This window comes from Stegostoma tigrinum, chromosome 23 (genome assembly GCF_030684315.1).
Source record: "Stegostoma tigrinum isolate sSteTig4 chromosome 23, sSteTig4.hap1, whole genome shotgun sequence".
Classification (NCBI taxonomy): domain Eukaryota; kingdom Metazoa; phylum Chordata; class Chondrichthyes; order Orectolobiformes; family Stegostomatidae; genus Stegostoma; species Stegostoma tigrinum.
In genome coordinates, this window is record NC_081376.1 from 46221569 (window position 1) to 46239819 (window position 18251).

General features: G+C 44.3%; 1 protein-coding gene across 1 annotated transcript in view; it reads left to right on the forward strand.

Annotated features, from left to right (window-relative positions):
* The first annotated feature begins 280 nt into the window (after positions 1-280).
* The window catches only part of ciita (class II, major histocompatibility complex, transactivator), a 75642-nt gene continuing 57671 nt past the window's right edge, over positions 281-18251 (forward strand). Inside the window, exon 1 of the mRNA XM_048551778.2 lies at positions 281-335. The gene's annotated coding sequence lies outside the window, so the exon portion shown is untranslated. The remainder of the gene's footprint in view (positions 336-18251) is intronic.

Consider the following 18251-nt stretch of genomic DNA (forward strand, 5'->3'; position numbering starts at 1 on the left):
AAGACAGAGATATGTTTCGAGTCCATTGACCTCCAGAACATAAGGCCAGTTTGTTTGAGCGTGTGTGTCTGTCCGTTTGTCTTTAAATACTGTTTCACAAACCCACAAGGTGTTTGTGGCCTGATGCTGAAAGGAGAGAGAGAGAGAGGCATTTTCTCCCAGCTGCTTAGAGAAAGAACAAAAGTGAAAGTTAGCTCCAGCAGAATCTTACGCCAATGTGTTTTTGGGAGCGGTGTAACACGGGCAGTGCGCCGGCGCAATTTAAAGGGGTTTCCCCACTCTGAAACCTCGTTCCTTGTGGCTTTCGGCGGAGGGTGAACTCCGGGGTTCCTCCGGTAAGTTTGTCTAAAACCGGTGCTGGGATAAGTGTGAGCGGCGCTACACGCGCTGAGCGTGGGGAGATGTATGAAACTGGGTTGGTCACTGTGGTGTTTGGTGAAAGGCTGCGCTGCTCAATTGTACCTGTTATTTTGCGTTTATCCTGCTGTTCCCAGCGATCTCGTTCCTGCTAAATCTGATGGTGGGATCACTGCTTATCGCCACCTGTGAACTTCTGCGTTTTATTTGTTGATACACACTAACACACACACACAGGCTCGGGACGGATGTTTCACGGAGGTTACACGGCGCTGCGTTTGGAGGGCAGCAGATTTGGCGGCGCGTTCGGATTGTGTTTTCTCTCCTGGCCAGTCTGGCTTGAACGCACAAGGGTGGAGAAACTAACGCCCCGTTTGCAACGAGAAGTCTCTACTGGACACAAGTAGCAAGTGAAAGAGGTGAAAAACGCAGCATGGGGTTGGCTTCACAATTTTCAGTGAACGATGGAAACGTTTGCGTTACAATGTTATTCTCCGGGCATATGTGTTTGCAGATATGCAGTTGAATAGTTGCATACAGGAATTGGTTAATTTAGTTGTTTATTTTTCCTCAAAAAAAAAGCTGGAGATTGGTATCAGGCTGGACATTCTCTTTCAGTTCTAAGGGTCACGGGACCCGAAACATTAACTCTGTTTTCTCCTCCGCAGATGCTGCCAGACCTGCTGAGCTTTTCCAGCAACTTTGTTTTTGTTCTCTTTCTGTGATTTAGAGAGAGATCATTGATTATAGAATCTCTGCAGTGTGGAAGCAGGCTACCCGGTTCATTGAGTCCACTCTGACCCTCCGAAGAACATCCCAGCCCATCCCACCCAGCCTCGCCCCCTCTCTCCCAGTCTCACCTTACCCCTGTAACCCTGCTTCTCCCACGGCTAACCCAACTAGCCTGCACATCCCTGAACACTGTGAAAGTAAAGAACTGCAGACGCTGGAGTCAGAGATAACACGTTGTTATCCCGAACAGCATCCACCAAACCTGCGCATCTTTCGACTGTGGGAGGAAACCGGAGCACCCGGAGGAAACTCACACAGACATGGGGAGAATGTGCAAACTCCACACAGGCAGTCACCCGAGGGTTTTATTTTTAATTGGCCAGAACCTAGAACCGGGAGCAGGAGCTGGTGTGAGCAAACGCAGCATTTCAGTGAAGACAGCTCCAATAAGCTGTGGGTAAATTCAGCAAATCTGACAGCAGTAGTGGAAAGAAATCAGAGTGAAAGGTTCACGCCCAGTGACCCTTCCCTGGAACTGTATAGAGAACAACAGTTGGGCAGACAAACGAATGGGTAAGGGTCAGTCTGGGAGAATGAGCAGCTGCTAATGGGGGTCGTTAGTGGCTGACAATGGGATGGTTGTGGTAAGCAGACCATGTGACGACAAGACCCGGTGTGTGGTGTTTTGGGGGTAAGGACAAGGGGGAAGGTGCTCATACCCTAACATTCATGAATTCGATTTTGAGTCCTGAGGGCTGCAGAGTCCCCAAGAGCAAAATGAGAGATGCTGCTCTTGGGCTGAACTTTGCTGCAGCACTGCAGCAAGCCTCAGACACGGACATTGACCAGGCTGGTGGGTTAAACTGACAGGAAATCGGATGATCCTTTCCACGCAGACGCCGCTGAGTTTCTTCAGCAATCCTGGCTTTTGTTTCTGATTTCCATTATCCGCAGTTCTTCAGGGCTCTGATTTTATTGCGCTCCAGGAGTTGTTCGCTTTTCTTTACTTTCACACTATGTGGAATAAACACTGACCACGGTCTTTCAATGTGATGGTTTCGGTCTGTGCAGAAAATCAGTCAACTGTGACCACAAAAAAATATAGTCTGACATTGTCTGGATTAGGGATTCAGGGCGATCGGAGAGGCGCTGAAATCTGGTTCGCATTGTTTTCGCGGAGTCTGTTACTGTAAACCTGGCGAATTCCCGGAAACTGAAAGCAAGCTGCAGCTGAGACTAGAGTCTTATTTCCTTAGTTTTATGTTATCTGCAGAAAATAGACCAATAAATACTGCCGCCTTTTAAAGCGGCCCCTGTAATTTCTGCTCCTGCTCCCCAATGAGATTGATCGGAGAGACTGAAAGAGAGAGATTCATTTGGTGTCTGAGGGAGCCTAAAACCTCCTTCTCAATAATAATAAACTTAGTTGTGATCTTCTACTACACCGCCCCCTCCCAGTTGCCAAGGAATAGTTCCTAACTTTATCTGATTTAATTTTAAGTAGAGCGCCGTGCTGTTTTTAACATTCAAAAGTTTACCGCTATTCTACGTTTAACATTCTGCCTCCGTGACAGCGTTCTTTATTAGAACAGGGACGGACACACGTGCCGTAACCAGAACCTGAAGGGAAGTGTCATATGCTATCTTATGTTGTTGCAGAGACAGAAACACATGTGACTTAGACTTATTCAAAACCCAACCACTCAGTCGGAGAGAAAACATGAAATTCTTGTGATTCTGCTCTGTATGGTCCATAGGCCCGAGTGCTGAAGTCATAGGCATAGTCCTCAATGAATACTTTCCGTTGACCTTCAGTTTGCGAAAAAAGGACACAAGTATAGGGCAGAGCACTCTGAAATATTATTCACACATTAGTAACCAAAAGTGTAGATTTAAGGGGAGCGATATAAAGCAAAGAGGATAAACTTCTTTTCATGTAGGGGGACACGGGAGTTTGAAACACTCTACCTGAAAGTGTGGTTGATTCAGAAACTCTCATAATGTACGAAATGCGGAGGAATGGAATTGTGGGAGATATAGCAGTTTGGATCGGAAATTGGCTTGCTGAAAGAAGACAGAGGGTGGTAGTTGATGGGAAATGTTCATCCTGGAGACCAGTTACTAGTGGTGTACCGCAAGGGTCGGTGTTGGGTCCACTGCTATTTGTCATTTTTATAAATGACCTAGATGAGGGCGTAGAAGGATGGGTTAGTAAATTTGCAGACGACACTAAGGTCGGTGGAGTTGTGAATAGTGATGAAGGATGCTGTAGGTTGCAGAGAGACATAGATAAGCTGCAGAGCTGGGCAGAGAGGTGGCAAAGGGAGTTTAATGCAGACAAGCGTGAGGTGATGCACTTTGGTAGGAGTAACCGGAAGGCAAAGTACAGGGCTAATGGTAAGATTCTTAGTAGTGTAGATGAGCAGAGAGATCTCTGTGTCCATGTACACAGATCCTTGAAAGTTGCCACCCAGGTTGACAGGGCTGTTAAGAAGGCATACGGTGTTTTAGCTTTTATTAATAGAGGGATCGAGTTCCGGAACCAAGAGATTATGGTGAAGCTGTACAAAACTCTGGTGCGGCCGCACTTGGAGTATTGTGTACAGTTCTGGTCACCGCATTATAAGAAGGATGTGGAAGCTTTGGAAAGGGTGCAGAGGAGATTTACTAGGATGTTGCCTGGTATGGAGGGAAGGTCTTACGAGGAAAGGCTGAGGGACTTGAGGCTGTTTTCATTAGAGAGAAGAAGGTTGAGAGGTGACTTAGTTGAAACATATAAAATAATCAGAGGGTTAGTTAGGGTGGATAGGGAGAGCCTTTTTCCTAGGATGGTGACGGCGAGCACGAGGGGGCATAGCTTTAAATTGAGGGGTGAAAGATATAGGACAGATGTCAGAGGTAGTTTCTTTACTCAGAGAGTAGTAAGGGAATGGAACGCTTTGCCTGCAACGGTAGTAGATTCCCCAACTTTAGGTACATTTAAGTCATCATTGGATAAGCATATGGACGTACATGGAATAGTGTAGGTTAGATGGGCTTGAGATCGGTATGACAGGTCAGCACAACATTGAGGGCCGAAGGGCCTGTACTGTGCTGTAATGTTCTGTGTTCTATGTTCTATAACGTTTAAGCAGAGCTTAGATACTCACTTGCGTTGCTATTACTGCCGGGGCAACAGACCAAAAGCTGGAAAAGGAGTGTAGTTAGAGTCTGTAGGCCAGTGTAGACACAATGGGCTGAATGGCCCCCTTTTGTGTTGCAAATGCCTGAGTCTGAAAATGGATTTGATTGCAGGAGGATATGAAAACTTGCTCCATCCTCTATGCTGCCTCCATGTTTTTATAACATGTATTCTGGCATTCATGCGTGCCCCATCTGAACCCAACTCTGAGTCTGCTTTCTGAGCCATTGCTGCCCATTGGGTGAAGGGACATCCACAATGCTGTTAGGGAGGGAGTTCCATGATCCAGTGATAGTGAATGAATGGATATAGTTCCACATCAGCTTGGTGTGTAGCTTGGAGGGGAACATTGCAGGTTGTGGTCTTACAAAGATACTGCTGACATTTGGGATCCCTCAGGTAGATTTGCTGTCACCAATCTTCCTAGCTGTTATTAGTCTAAGTTACTGATAGCAGTATTGGCAAGAATGTCTACATGACTCAGGAAGAAGGCTGGTTCAGTCTTGGTGAACAGAGAATAGGTTCATTAGACATTACTTAATGATTAGTTACGTTACATCTGAGGTGTATGATATTGCCTTGTAAAGCTTCAGACTTGCCTTAGGATAAAGTGCACATGACTAGCTAGATTCTTTTAACACACTTGAACATAATAACTGGGTCAGATATGTGGAGAACTGGCCAGCTCCTTTCAGGAGCAATCCTTTATACCCTGATGGACAGAGCATATCTTGTGATTTCAGTTACCCCTTTGATGTCCTAACTGTCATATACTACAGTGGTGTGCCATTGCCTCTGCTGTGCTTGTCCTTCAAGGTTAAGAAGATGCTTTTGCAGCAAACTTGGCAAGTTACTGGAAAAAATCTTGTAGATGGTATATTCGCTAACACTGGGCACTGATAGTAGACAGAGTAAATGGTGGTGGATGGGATGCCTATTAAGCAAATTGGTGTCAAACTTAGGTGTTGTTGGACCTGTACCCATCCAGGCAACTGGACTGTATTCTATCACATTATTGTATCATTTCTTGTAATTGGTGGACAGGCTTTGATGGACTAACGTGTTGAATTATTCATCTCAGAATTCACAGCCTGCAAGCCCAATTTTGTAGTTATGATATTTATGTGGCTAGTTCAGTTAGGTTTTTGGTCAATGGTAATCCCCAGCGTATTGTTAGTTGGGGATTAGTGATAGTAATAGCACTGAACATCACAAGGACCTGATCAAATTCTTTGTTTGATTATCATGCCTGATACTAGTGTGGTGCGAATGTTACATATAATTTTATGTAAAGCTGTGTTTATAAAAATTTTCCTTGGACCTCCTAAAGAGTCTGTAAATTTGATGCAAAGTCTTTGCTTTAATATTTCTTGAAAATTAACTCGCTAGCATGCGAGGACAGTTTGAATGATGTTCAGTGTAGGTTACTGTGTACATAGGCGTGTGCACAGCATACCACAGAAGAAGAACGATGAAACAGCTTCACATCAAAACAAAAGTAACAAGGCTATTCTCAGTTGCAAATTTCACTTTATGTCACTTAACATCAGAAAGCTAGAAAGGGTAACCACAGCCTGAGTTCTGAAATATCTTGGTAGTTACATTACTTGGAGTTTTTTTAGAGCAAATTTCTATGAGAGTGCATTACTTAACACGTTTACTTCTGCTGCTAATACTGATGTAGTAAGGACAAAGATTTACAAGCTACAACATCTCAATATGGATTATCAGTGGGTTACTTTTGGTTTAATGGGATGCTGAGTTGTCCAGAATGTTGAGACTGCATTGCGAGGAATGGAATGAAAGAAATCTCTCAGCAATTATCTTGACGTGGAGGTGCCAATATTGGACTGGGATGGAGAAGGTCAGAAATCACAATACACCAGGTTATAGTCCAACAAGTTGAATTGAACACATGAGCATTTGGAGCCTCAGTCCTTTTTCAGGGATTAGTGTTTCGAGTTGACTGGTAATAGAGAACGAGAACCAAATTGACCTCCTGTAATTCTCAGGCAGGCAGTTGATGACTCCCCATCCAACACATTGATTCATTAATGGGACCCATAGAATTAGATGCCTTACAGAGTTTTCATTTCCTGCAAATTTATAAGGGGAAGCATGGTCCCAGGTGGAATGTTTGCTGGCACAGTGTTGGCTGGTTGAATGTCCGATGATGGTACTTAAACAATAAAGCTTTTCTGGCACTGCTCTATTGGGATGTAATACTGCCTAAAGCTACTTGTTGTTGCTATTCTTTTGTCCTTTTTTGGGGGGATTCAGCAAGAGGGATTCTTTCCTGTTTGGAGAAAGTGTCAGGCAAGTGGAAACTAAGCTCAGCAGTTTGTTGCAAGGTTAATGATGGGCTTCCATTCATTCAGCTGACCAACAAAATGCCAAATTGAAAAAAAATGAACTGATTACACTATATGTCCATTTAGATATTCTAGTAGCACAGCTTTTAAACAATAGTAAAACATGAAATGCACCAGTTAATATAAGACTTCTATTAAATGCATCCAACTTTAGAATGCCCAATAAATACAATTTGTATCTTAGTGTCACCAATGAAAATGCTCCAAAGCACTGCTTAAAATAATACAAAACCAAGTTCAGAATTCATGTTATGTGCCAAAAAACATACTTTTAACATGTCCCTATAATCATAAGAACATAAAGAATATGAACAGAAATAGTCCATTCAGTCTTTCAAGTCCGTTCCATCATTCAGTTAGATCACAATTGATTTACACCAAGACTATTATTCTGCCCTGTTGCTGTAATCGTTGATTTTTTAGTACCTAGAAAGCTATCAATCTCTGTCATACTCAACAATGGAGCCACCAGAATCCTCTAAGGCAGTTAATTCTGAAGACTGTCACCATTGGAGTGAAGAAATACTAAGAAACACTCAGGTTACTGTTCTGTACCTATTGGCTACACTAATTTATGCATTGATGCATTCATTCAATTTGGTTGTAAATTGTAACTGACATACTCTGTTCCACAACAAGATGACACGTTTAAGCCATACTATAGGACACTCTCATGCTGCACAATTGAAGGGGTTAATTTCCTGAAGAAACATCAACCAGATTTAATCCTGATGAAGGGTCTAGACCCGAAACATCGACTCTCCTGCTGCCTGACCTGCCGTGTTGCTCCAGCTGCACGTTGTGTCAACCCCAATTTTGCCTACTTGTTTAGCTAGCAATGAAAAGAAAATGTGATGAGACCATTCATAGAGAGACATGGGTTACCCGTGGTATCCTGGTTAACATTCCCCACTCCACAAATACCAACAAAAGTGGTCAAACATCTTTAGGTGAGAGGCAAAATATTGTGGCTGCTGGAAATCTGAACCAAAAGCAGTGAATACTGCCACTATTCAGCAGGTCAGCAAACATCTGTGGAGAGAGAAAAACTGAGAGAACACTTTCAGTAATTGGTATAAGATATTAGGTAGGAGAGGCACTGCATAGACCTACAAATAGCAATTGACTATCCTTAAATAATTTTAACGTAGTTTATTAGGAAGCAGAAGTTTGGATATGACGCATAAGCTAAGTAGACAGGAAACGCATAGAATGACAGTTGATGGTGGTTCATTGATTGCAGATTATGAATGGTTGGTTGGTGTTAACACAGATTGTGTTAATTGCAATGACTTATGATAGCAGCACCTTGGTCCCTAACCAACGTGTTTCCCTTGGCCTTCCTCCATTTTTCCCTGTCCACCTTCCATCTGAAGGAGGAAGGATAGCCGTGCTATCTGACAAACATTGCTCCCTGTTGCCAAGCACTTTATGTCTTATATGCTTTACATATGGCTCAGTTACACATGGCAGTGGTGGGACCATATCAGGAATTTTGCATTCGATACTGGCCGCCATATTTACGGAAAGATGTTATTGTGATGGAAGCAGTTCAGAAAAGGATTACTACAGTTGTACCTGGAATGAGTGGATTGCCTTAGAATTTTAGAATCCTTACCATGTGGAATCAGGTCATTTGGCCTAACACCAATCCTACAAAGAGCGTCCTACCCTATCCCTGTAGCCCTGCATCTCCCATAGCTAATCCAATTGTCCTGCACATCCTTGGACACTGTGGGCAATCTAGCTTAGCCAATCCACCTAACTGCACATCTTTGGACAGTAAGAGGAACACACGCAGACACGGGAAAAATGCACGACCTCCACGCAGACAGTTGCCCGATGGTGGAATCAAACTCAGATTCCTGGCACTGTGAGGCAGCAGTGTTAACCACTGCGCCACCATCCCATAACATTGTAAAAATGAGGAAAGGTCAGGCAGGCTGGGCCTGTATCCCCTGGAGTTTAGAAGGGTCAGAGGTGATTTAATTGAAATGTCTATGATCCTGAGGGGGGTGGGGTCTTGTCCGGGTGGATGTGGAAAGGACGTATACTCTTCTGGGAGAATCTAGATCTAGGGGGTCACTATTTAAAAATACAGAGAGGCCATTTAGAATAGAGATGAGAAAGCATTTTCTGTCAGTGGGTTGAGAGTATGAACAATTCCCTTCCTCAAAATGCAGTGGAAGTACAATATTTAAATAGCTTTAAGGCAGTGTAGATAGATTTTTGATTACCAAGAGGATGAAGGATTTTCAAGGATATGAGGTGCTGTTCACCTGAAGTTGATGCCACCCGAAGGTTGCAAGAACAGCACCTCATATTTCGCTTGGGAACCCTGCAGCCCAACAGTATCAATGTGGACTTCACAAACTTCAAAATCTCCCTTTCCACCACTGCATCACAAAACCAGGCCAGCTCGTCCCCACCTCCCTAACCTGTCCTTCCTTCACCTATCCCCTCCTCCCACCTCAAGCCCCAGCCCCATCTCCTACCTATGAGCCTCATCCCGGCCCCTTGACCTGTCCGTCCTCCCTGGTCTGAACTATCCCCTATCTAACTCCCCACCTACACTCACCTTCATTGGCTCCACGCCTGCCTGTTTGAACGGTCTGTCTCCTCTCTACCTACCTTCTCCTCTATCCATCTCTATCCACCTCCCCCTCTCTCCCTACTTAATTTAAGAATCCCCTTCCCCTCCCCATTTCTGAAGAAGGGTCTAGGCCTGAAACATCAGCCTTCCTGCTCCTCTGGTGCTGCTTTGCCTGCTGTGTTCATCCGGCTCTACACCTCGTTCTCTCATTAATAGTCACCTCCCTATTTTACCAAAGTTGCCAAACAAGCTCGCTATCAAGAATTCTGGACATGGAAATCAGCGGAAACCTGGCATGTTCACCTCGCCTGCACCAAAAGCCCTCCGACCCATTAAGTCATGGACGCCAACAACTCAGCTCATGCTCCATGGGCACTGGGCCATACGCACACCCACATTCGTGGATGTTGGCATCAGATATGTGCCATCCTGTAACAACCACCATGGCATACTCTGATCTACTTATAGGAGGTTTTTGCCCTTCAATGCTGCACCAGGAACTCCCATTGCAATGTTGCAGCAAGGACGCTGTCCAGCTCAAGCATTTTCAGGGCCAAAATCAGAAGTTGCTGGAAAAGTTCAGCAGGTCTGGTGGCATCTGTGAAGAGAAATCAGAGTTAATGTTTAGAGTCCAGTGACTTTTCCTCAGAACTGACCCCATACCCGAAACATTAACTTTGAAAAAAACATACTTTTAACATGTCCCTATAATCATAAGAACATAAAGAATATGAACAGAAATAGTCCATTCAGTCTTTCAAGTCCGTTCCATCATTCAGTTAGATCACAATTGATTTACACCAAGACTATTATTCTGCCCTGTTGCTGTAATCGTTGATTTTTTAGTACCTAGAAAGCTATCAATCTCTGTCATACTCAACAATGGAGCCACCAGAATCCTCTAAGGCAGTTAATTCTGAAGACTGTCACCATTGGAGTGAAGAAATACTAAGAAACACTCAGGTTACTGTTCTGTACCTATTGGCTACACTAATTTATGCATTGATGCATTCATTCAATTTGGTTGTAAATTGTAACTGACATACTCTGTTCCACAACAAGATGACACGTTTAAGCCATACTATAGGACACTCTCATGCTGCACAATTGAAGGGGTTAATTTCCTGAAGAAACATCAACCAGATTTAATCCTGATGAAGGGTCTAGACCCGAAACATCGACTCTCCTGCTGCCTGACCTGCCGTGTTGCTCCAGCTGCACGTTGTGTCAACCCCAATTTTGCCTACTTGTTTAGCTAGCAATGAAAAGAAAATGTGATGAGACCATTCATAGAGAGACATGGGTTACCCGTGGTATCCTGGTTAACATTCCCCACTCCACAAATACCAACAAAAGTGGTCAAACATCTTTAGGTGAGAGGCAAAATATTGTGGCTGCTGGAAATCTGAACCAAAAGCAGTGAATACTGCCACTATTCAGCAGGTCAGCAAACATCTGTGGAGAGAGAAAAACTGAGAGAACACTTTCAGTAATTGGTATAAGATATTAGGTAGGAGAGGCACTGCATAGACCTACAAATAGCAATTGACTATCCTTAAATAATTTTAACGTAGTTTATTAGGAAGCAGAAGTTTGGATATGACGCATAAGCTAAGTAGACAGGAAACGCATAGAATGACAGTTGATGGTGGTTCATTGATTGCAGATTATGAATGGTTGGTTGGTGTTAACACAGATTGTGTTAATTGCAATGACTTATGATAGCAGCACCTTGGTCCCTAACCAACGTGTTTCCCTTGGCCTTCCTCCATTTTTCCCTGTCCACCTTCCATCTGAAGGAGGAAGGATAGCCGTGCTATCTGACAAACATTGCTCCCTGTTGCCAAGCACTTTATGTCTTATATGCTTTACATATGGCTCAGTTACACATGGCAGTGGTGGGACCATATCAGGAATTTTGCATTCGATACTGGCCGCCATATTTACGGAAAGATGTTATTGTGATGGAAGCAGTTCAGAAAAGGATTACTACAGTTGTACCTGGAATGAGTGGATTGCCTTAGAATTTTAGAATCCTTACCATGTGGAATCAGGTCATTTGGCCTAACACCAATCCTACAAAGAGCGTCCTACCCTATCCCTGTAGCCCTGCATCTCCCATAGCTAATCCAATTGTCCTGCACATCCTTGGACACTGTGGGCAATCTAGCTTAGCCAATCCACCTAACTGCACATCTTTGGACAGTAAGAGGAACACACGCAGACACGGGAAAAATGCACGACCTCCACGCAGACAGTTGCCCGATGGTGGAATCAAACTCAGATTCCTGGCACTGTGAGGCAGCAGTGTTAACCACTGCGCCACCATCCCATAACATTGTAAAAATGAGGAAAGGTCAGGCAGGCTGGGCCTGTATCCCCTGGAGTTTAGAAGGGTCAGAGGTGATTTAATTGAAATGTCTATGATCCTGAGGGGGGTGGGGTCTTGTCCGGGTGGATGTGGAAAGGACGTATACTCTTCTGGGAGAATCTAGATCTAGGGGGTCACTATTTAAAAATACAGAGAGGCCATTTAGAATAGAGATGAGAAAGCATTTTCTGTCAGTGGGTTGAGAGTATGAACAATTCCCTTCCTCAAAATGCAGTGGAAGTACAATATTTAAATAGCTTTAAGGCAGTGTAGATAGATTTTTGATTACCAAGAGGATGAAGGATTTTCAAGGATATGAGGTGCTGTTCACCTGAAGTTGATGCCACCCGAAGGTTGCAAGAACAGCACCTCATATTTCGCTTGGGAACCCTGCAGCCCAACAGTATCAATGTGGACTTCACAAACTTCAAAATCTCCCTTTCCACCACTGCATCACAAAACCAGGCCAGCTCGTCCCCACCTCCCTAACCTGTCCTTCCTTCACCTATCCCCTCCTCCCACCTCAAGCCCCAGCCCCATCTCCTACCTATGAGCCTCATCCCGGCCCCTTGACCTGTCCGTCCTCCCTGGTCTGAACTATCCCCTATCTAACTCCCCACCTACACTCACCTTCATTGGCTCCACGCCTGCCTGTTTGAACGGTCTGTCTCCTCTCTACCTACCTTCTCCTCTATCCATCTCTATCCACCTCCCCCTCTCTCCCTACTTAATTTAAGAATCCCCTTCCCCTCCCCATTTCTGAAGAAGGGTCTAGGCCTGAAACATCAGCCTTCCTGCTCCTCTGGTGCTGCTTTGCCTGCTGTGTTCATCCGGCTCTACACCTCGTTCTCTCATTAATAGTCACCTCCCTATTTTACCAAAGTTGCCAAACAAGCTCGCTATCAAGAATTCTGGACATGGAAATCAGCGGAAACCTGGCATGTTCACCTCGCCTGCACCAAAAGCCCTCCGACCCATTAAGTCATGGACGCCAACAACTCAGCTCATGCTCCATGGGCACTGGGCCATACGCACACCCACATTCGTGGATGTTGGCATCAGATATGTGCCATCCTGTAACAACCACCATGGCATACTCTGATCTACTTATAGGAGGTTTTTGCCCTTCAATGCTGCACCAGGAACTCCCATTGCAATGTTGCAGCAAGGACGCTGTCCAGCTCAAGCATTTTCAGGGCCAAAATCAGAAGTTGCTGGAAAAGTTCAGCAGGTCTGGTGGCATCTGTGAAGAGAAATCAGAGTTAATGTTTAGAGTCCAGTGACTTTTCCTCAGAACTGACCCCATACCCGAAACATTAACTTTGAAAAAAACATACTTTTAACATGTCCCTATAATCATAAGAACATAAAGAATATGAACAGAAATAGTCCATTCAGTCTTTCAAGTCCGTTCCATCATTCAGTTAGATCACAATTGATTTACACCAAGACTATTATTCTGCCCTGTTGCTGTAATCGTTGATTTTTTAGTACCTAGAAAGCTATCAATCTCTGTCATACTCAACAATGGAGCCACCAGAATCCTCTAAGGCAGTTAATTCTGAAGACTGTCACCATTGGAGTGAAGAAATACTAAGAAACACTCAGGTTACTGTTCTGTACCTATTGGCTACACTAATTTATGCATTGATGCATTCATTCAATTTGGTTGTAAATTGTAACTGACATACTCTGTTCCACAACAAGATGACACGTTTAAGCCATACTATAGGACACTCTCATGCTGCACAATTGAAGGGGTTAATTTCCTGAAGAAACATCAACCAGATTTAATCCTGATGAAGGGTCTAGACCCGAAACATCGACTCTCCTGCTGCCTGACCTGCCGTGTTGCTCCAGCTGCACGTTGTGTCAACCCCAATTTTGCCTACTTGTTTAGCTAGCAATGAAAAGAAAATGTGATGAGACCATTCATAGAGAGACATGGGTTACCCGTGGTATCCTGGTTAACATTCCCCACTCCACAAATACCAACAAAAGTGGTCAAACATCTTTAGGTGAGAGGCAAAATATTGTGGCTGCTGGAAATCTGAACCAAAAGCAGTGAATACTGCCACTATTCAGCAGGTCAGCAAACATCTGTGGAGAGAGAAAAACTGAGAGAACACTTTCAGTAATTGGTATAAGATATTAGGTAGGAGAGGCACTGCATAGACCTACAAATAGCAATTGACTATCCTTAAATAATTTTAACGTAGTTTATTAGGAAGCAGAAGTTTGGATATGACGCATAAGCTAAGTAGACAGGAAACGCATAGAATGACAGTTGATGGTGGTTCATTGATTGCAGATTATGAATGGTTGGTTGGTGTTAACACAGATTGTGTTAATTGCAATGACTTATGATAGCAGCACCTTGGTCCCTAACCAACGTGTTTCCCTTGGCCTTCCTCCATTTTTCCCTGTCCACCTTCCATCTGAAGGAGGAAGGATAGCCGTGCTATCTGACAAACATTGCTCCCTGTTGCCAAGCACTTTATGTCTTATATGCTTTACATATGGCTCAGTTACACATGGCAGTGGTGGGACCATATCAGGAATTTTGCATTCGATACTGGCCGCCATATTTACGGAAAGATGTTATTGTGATGGAAGCAGTTCAGAAAAGGATTACTACAGTTGTACCTGGAATGAGTGGATTGCCTTAGAATTTTAGAATCCTTACCATGTGGAATCAGGTCATTTGGCCTAACACCAATCCTACAAAGAGCGTCCTACCCTATCCCTGTAGCCCTGCATCTCCCATAGCTAATCCAATTGTCCTGCACATCCTTGGACACTGTGGGCAATCTAGCTTAGCCAATCCACCTAACTGCACATCTTTGGACAGTAAGAGGAACACACGCAGACACGGGAAAAATGCACGACCTCCACGCAGACAGTTGCCCGATGGTGGAATCAAACTCAGATTCCTGGCACTGTGAGGCAGCAGTGTTAACCACTGCGCCACCATCCCATAACATTGTAAAAATGAGGAAAGGTCAGGCAGGCTGGGCCTGTATCCCCTGGAGTTTAGAAGGGTCAGAGGTGATTTAATTGAAATGTCTATGATCCTGAGGGGGGTGGGGTCTTGTCCGGGTGGATGTGGAAAGGACGTATACTCTTCTGGGAGAATCTAGATCTAGGGGGTCACTATTTAAAAATACAGAGAGGCCATTTAGAATAGAGATGAGAAAGCATTTTCTGTCAGTGGGTTGAGAGTATGAACAATTCCCTTCCTCAAAATGCAGTGGAAGTACAATATTTAAATAGCTTTAAGGCAGTGTAGATAGATTTTTGATTACCAAGAGGATGAAGGATTTTCAAGGATATGAGGTGCTGTTCACCTGAAGTTGATGCCACCCGAAGGTTGCAAGAACAGCACCTCATATTTCGCTTGGGAACCCTGCAGCCCAACAGTATCAATGTGGACTTCACAAACTTCAAAATCTCCCTTTCCACCACTGCATCACAAAACCAGGCCAGCTCGTCCCCACCTCCCTAACCTGTCCTTCCTTCACCTATCCCCTCCTCCCACCTCAAGCCCCAGCCCCATCTCCTACCTATGAGCCTCATCCCGGCCCCTTGACCTGTCCGTCCTCCCTGGTCTGAACTATCCCCTATCTAACTCCCCACCTACACTCACCTTCATTGGCTCCACGCCTGCCTGTTTGAACGGTCTGTCTCCTCTCTACCTACCTTCTCCTCTATCCATCTCTATCCACCTCCCCCTCTCTCCCTACTTAATTTAAGAATCCCCTTCCCCTCCCCATTTCTGAAGAAGGGTCTAGGCCTGAAACATCAGCCTTCCTGCTCCTCTGGTGCTGCTTTGCCTGCTGTGTTCATCCGGCTCTACACCTCGTTCTCTCATTAATAGTCACCTCCCTATTTTACCAAAGTTGCCAAACAAGCTCGCTATCAAGAATTCTGGACATGGAAATCAGCGGAAACCTGGCATGTTCACCTCGCCTGCACCAAAAGCCCTCCGACCCATTAAGTCATGGACGCCAACAACTCAGCTCATGCTCCATGGGCACTGGGCCATACGCACACCCACATTCGTGGATGTTGGCATCAGATATGTGCCATCCTGTAACAACCACCATGGCATACTCTGATCTACTTATAGGAGGTTTTTGCCCTTCAATGCTGCACCAGGAACTCCCATTGCAATGTTGCAGCAAGGACGCTGTCCAGCTCAAGCATTTTCAGGGCCAAAATCAGAAGTTGCTGGAAAAGTTCAGCAGGTCTGGTGGCATCTGTGAAGAGAAATCAGAGTTAATGTTTAGAGTCCAGTGACTTTTCCTCAGAACTGACCCCATACCCGAAACATTAACTTTGATTTCTCTTCACAGATGCTGCTGGATCTGCTGAGCTTTTCTAGCCATTTCTGGTTTTGTTTCCGATTTACAGCATCCACGGTTATTTCAGTTTGCATCTCCTGGGCTCTTTGCTTGCTCTCTTTGTGGTTCTCATTCTGAAACTACCTGGATGCTCAAGCATCCATACCTTCCCTTTGCCTTTTGCACTTTGTTCCCTGAGCTAGAGATGTCAGACTTGCTTCTTTCTTGCCTTGTGGTTCAGTGAGACACAAAGATAGGAAGCAGATCATGCTTTTGAGCAGGCCTCAGTGAACCCAAATTAAAACTAAGCAGGGTGTATACTCAGGGTGTCCAAACACAAAGAATGTCAAGGGAAACGTCTTATAGCCATTCAGGAGATTGGACACAATCAATCAGTTACTTGAGATGTATCAGGGTCAGTATCCCCTTGTCATGAAAGGTGAGGAACTGGTTGTTAAGCAGCCCATCATCTGTGTTGACTATTTATGCCTTACTGTGATCTGTTTACCTTCTGGGATGAGAGAGAGGGAGGTTTTAAGGCAGATGAAAGTGGGTAGAAGAGCGATTACTATAGGTGCAGGTGAGGAGGGTCCCAAGTGATTGGGTAGGCAGCACAGAGGGAGTGAGGAAAGACATTTCAAGGCAATGGAGAGACTGATAGAACATGAGCCCTGGTGAGAAGTTTTTTTTCCTGTTCATTTTGTGGGATGTGGGTGTTGCTGGCTGGCCAGCATTTCTGGCCCATCGCTAGTTGCCTTTGAGAAGGTGGTGGTGAGTTGCCTTCTTGAACTGCTGCTCTCCATGTGCTGTAGGTTGACCCACAATGCTATTCGGGAGCAAATTCCAGGATTTTGACCCAGCGTCAATGGAGGAACGGCAAAATATTTCCAAGTCAGGATGGTGAGTGACTTGGAGGGGAACTTGAAGGTGGTGGTGTTCCCATATGTCTGCTGCCTTTGTACTTCTAGATGGAAGTGGCCGTGGGTTTGGAAGGTGCTGTCTGAAGATCTTTGAAGGATTTCTGCAGTGCATCTCGTAGATGGCACACACAGCAGGGGCAACTAGGGACGAGCAATAAATGCTGGCCCAGCCATTGACACCCATGGGGCTAAAAACAAATCATTGCACTGAGCAGAGTTCACAGTTCAACTTTAAACTGAAACCCAGCCACTGAATCAAATATTGCTGTAGACTTGAATAATTATATTTCTCTCCCTAAAGACATTGTGGGTCAACAGCACATGGACTGCAACAGTTCAAGAAGGCTGTTCACCATCACCTTTTGAAGGGCATCTGTGGATGGGCAGTAAATGCTGGCCCGGCCAGCAACGCCCATAGTTCCATGAATGAATTGTAATAAAAAGTCAGAGAGAAGGTGGTAGCTCTTATGCTGAAGGAGTACAGAAGGCCATTGAATCTTCTTCGTACAAAGCTGGAAATCTCAAGATGGCTGACACTACTTTAACTGAGAGGCACGGCAACAGGGATTTTGACTTGGACAGAGATCACACTCGGGCTGGAAGATTGCCAATCACTTTGCTAAAGGTCATATCTTGGCTCTGAACTCAGATTGCCTGATAATTTGAATGAAACGCACAATTAAAGTAGAAACCTGGTGCTTGAAAATAAATCATATAGACTCATACAGCACAGAAACAGACCCTTCGGTCCAAATCATCTATATGATTAGATTTAATTTGATTTTAAAAAGGTTAGACTGATTTTCAAAAAAAACTCAGCAATGTGTTCCTGCACATGAGGTATCAAAGTCACCTGAGGTTAAATGCTGATGTAATGGTTATGGGTTTTGGCATCAGTTCTGTATTAGCCATGCAATCTGTTTATCTTTTCACAGTTCAATTCTACATACAATTTATGAGCAAAACTATGTACATATACTTTTCATGCTGCAGTCCCACTGTGCTGTCATCTGATATTTGAGGCTTTCCTGTTTGAAGGCTTCTGAACTTTGACTCAGCTCCCAAAGTACATTATTTTTGACACTGTGCAGAAATGTCGCTGTTCCACGACAATAAAAGAACTGTAATTAATTCTAGCAGCATTACACATTATACATGAAATGACACAATTGTTGACAATTACTTCTGTTAATTTTGTGTAGCGGGGTAATGCTGATCATGTAACATGCTCTTGGATCCTAACAAATGTGTGCTTTTTAAAAAGATGGACATCTGTTCATGTGGCAAATATTTCCAGTTAGGGCCCACACAGTTTTTTTCCAGAATGACTGGCTGTTGTATTTAAAATCCCCTACACTGTCATAAAATAATCATGTTTAAAC